This window comes from Montipora foliosa, chromosome 1 (genome assembly GCF_036669935.1).
Source record: "Montipora foliosa isolate CH-2021 chromosome 1, ASM3666993v2, whole genome shotgun sequence".
In the NCBI taxonomy this organism is placed as follows: domain Eukaryota; kingdom Metazoa; phylum Cnidaria; class Anthozoa; order Scleractinia; family Acroporidae; genus Montipora; species Montipora foliosa.
In genome coordinates, this window is record NC_090869.1 from 23,352,304 (window position 1) to 23,355,764 (window position 3,461).

Consider the following 3,461-nt stretch of genomic DNA (forward strand, 5'->3'; position numbering starts at 1 on the left):
ACTTAATCACGACGCCCGCTGAATTCCGGCCATGTCACTTTCGATTTTGCAATTTACTTGAACGTAGCAAAAATCTCCCAAAATGTTTGTCGCTGATCGTAACTTTTTATATTCTATATTCACGGTTCAATATTAATGTTGTTTTCATGTCGTAAATATTTTATTCTCGATCGACCGTCCCGGAAACTTCCTTCTGCTCTTTCTAAAAACTGTCTTTCAATAGGTATTTGCTGTTTCATCAATATTTGTTTTGCATAAAGCAAGCTAACAGAATCTGTACCTTGCTAAGTTCGCATTTGTTAGCGTTAATAGTATTTTCGGTCAGATGCTTCTGTTTTTATGAGGGGTTTATTGTTTTGGTCTCCCATCCTAACACTAACCCCGCCCGGCAGGCTTAACTTCAGTAAACTTTAGTATTACAAAGCTGTCAGATGCTCAGAGGGCACACTTGTGGTAAAAAGAAGTTGTGAGGGAACTTGAAAATTATCAACATGTCAGCCCCGAAGCCAATGTTTCTCGATTCTCTTTTATTTGTTATTCTTCAGAGACTGGAATGCTGTATTTCAATACCACACAATTCAGTGCCTTCTGATTTTCTGTAGCACGTACCACAGGCAACCCAGTGTATGCTTCACGGAAGCATCTCGTTCTAACTAGTTTTTCACAAGCGAAGAGAGTTGGCGTTAGCCGTGTTTCGTCAAGTGTGACAGAAGCTGTGTTTATTCAAGTTGGCGGAGGCCGTGTAAGTTTGTCAAGTTCGTGTTGTTAAGAATTTTACTTCGTGGAAACTACGTTCACTTTGGAATAAATCTTCTTGTTGTTGTTCCGACAACCCTGCGTTCAGTTTGGTCTGCAAGCTAACTTTCCTCAAATCGTTCGAACTCGTAACATTGGGGGCCTGTCCGGGAGAGGAATTCATTTGTTTGCTGTCTACAGAAACCAGGAAAGGACAATTCAAGAAGAAGTTACAGAAAAAGTAAGAAGAACTGTACGAGAGAGTATACTGTGTTTTTGCTGTGAAATACTGCTATGGAAATGGAAAAGCTTTTGCAGATAGGAGAAAAGTTCGGATTGGAGGGAGAAAAGCTGCTCGAGTTTGTAGAGAAGCAACAAAAGTTAGAACAAGAAAGAAGGGAACAGGAGGAAAAAGAAGAAAAACGCAGACAACTAGAACAGGAAAGAAGAAGGGAAGAGGAGGAAAAAGAAGAGAAACGCAGACAATTTGAAGAAGAACGAAGAAGGGAACAGGAAAAAAGAGAAGAAAAAAAGAGGCAATTACAAGAAGAAAGAGAAGAGAGACGTCGAATGCTTGAGGAGGATAAAAGAAACGAAGAGGAAGAGAAAGAGGAAAGGCGCAGAAGAGAAGACGAAGAGAGAGAAACCAGGCGACAAGAACGCGAACTAAGAAAATTGGAGATGGATGCCGAGCTGTTGAAACAGAAAGAGGCTATTGAAGCGACAAAAAGAGAACATGAGCTGGAGATTGCACGTTTGGCTGTGGAGAATGCTGACGGACGTCCTGAAGTGAGAGAGGATCGGGCTAAGGCACCTAAACTCCCCTCGTTTGTTGATGGTAAAGACGATTTGGACGCGTATTTGCAGAGGTTCGAGAGATTTGCCGAGACAGCTAAGTGGAAAAAAGATGGATGGGCATCGAAGCTCAGTGCTCTGTTGTCTGGACGGTCACTAGAAGTGTATTCACGTCTATCGGAGGACGCAGCTAAGGATTATGACAGCGTAAAGATTGCGTTAATGAAGAGATATGACCTTACCGAAGACGGCTATCGTCGAAAATTTAGAGCATCCAAACCAGAAGTTGACGAAAGTCCGGAGCAGTTTATTGTGCGACTGGACAGATACCTGTTACGGTGGCTAGAGCTTTCGAATACTGCGCGCACCTTTGATGGTCTTAAGGACTTGATCGTGAAAGAACAATTTATTGACTCTTGCCCTAAGGATTTGGCAATTCACCTGCGAGAAAGGGCACCTGAGACCCTAGCGAAGATTGCGAAGATCGCTGACCAATACTTGGAGGCTCATGGTAAACATTTGTTCAGCTCAGCGAGCAGAAAGCCAACAGTGCAGCCTGAGAGGGACGAAGCCAAGAACATGCAGATTAATCCACCCGCTCTGTATTGCTTTAAGTGCAACACCCGAGGTCATAAAGCCGTCAACTGCCCAACCCTAACAAGAAAGTGTTTCCTATGTGGCAAGCAAGGACATGAAGCTAGAAACTGTCGAACAGGTGGACGCAGATCAGGAGGACAAAGTAAGGATGGTAACCCTGTGCAGCGTGGTCAAGTGAGTGCCAGTTGTTTAGTTCAACCACCTGAGGATAAACCTACTGATGAAGAAGTTAAGGCCTGTATTAAAGATGATAAGCTGCTGTTAGCCTGTGGTAAGAAGATTCCATCGTTGAGTAGTGCTTGTGTTGAACCGTTGACTGGAGTGAGAAGTAAAATGCCTGTCGTGAAAGGTAGAGTTGGAGAGAAGCCTGTTGACGTCCTGAGAGATACTGGTTGTAATGGAATTGTAGTAAAGAGGGACCTTGTGCCTGAGGATCAGTTTACTGGCGAATTTAATGTTACGCTGCTCATTGACAATACGGCAAGGAAAGTTCCCATCGCAAAGATTGATGTTGATACACCTTATCTTAAGGGCCAAGTGGAAGCGCAGTGTATTCCCGATGCTGTTTATGATTTAATTATTGGTAATGTACCAGGCGCAAGAGCCGCTGACGATCCAGACCCAAGCTGGCAAGTTCCTGTACAAGACGCTTGTGCTGTAACCACCAGAAGTCAAGCTAAAAAAGCTGGGGAACATATTCCGTTGAAGGTACCGGATACCAAAGAAAGTCCTGTAGTTGATAGAGGAAAGCTCAAGCAAATGCAGCGTGATGACGAGAGCCTACAGAAATTTTGGGAGAAAGATGACGTAGTTGTGAGAGGCCAGGCTGAGACTTCATTTGAAGTGAAAGGTGGAGTTCTGTACCGCGTCTACAAGCACCCTTATGTGAACGGAGGTAAACCCCTGAAGCAGGTTATGGTTCCTGTGCAGCTGAGAAGTCGAATAATGGAACTAGCGCACGGATCGATCATGGGAGGTCACATGGGAATAAAGAAAACGACTGATAAGATTCAAAGCGCGTTCTATTGGCCAGGCATTCAAGGGGACGTGACTCGTTATTGCAAGTCCTGCGATGTATGTCAGAAGACAGTTAACAAGGGTTCCGTACCGAAGGTTCCCCTAGAGAAGATGCCATTAATTGACAAGCCGTTTAAGAGAGTAGCAATCGACCTGGTTGGACCTATTGTTCCCCCGAGTGAGGACAGTCATAGATATATATTGACATTGGTCGATTTTGCAACTCGTTATCCTGAAGCTGTTCCGCTGAAGAACATTGATACTGAAACTGTGGCAGAAGCGTTGGTGGATATCTTTAGTCGTTTGGGAGTGCCTGA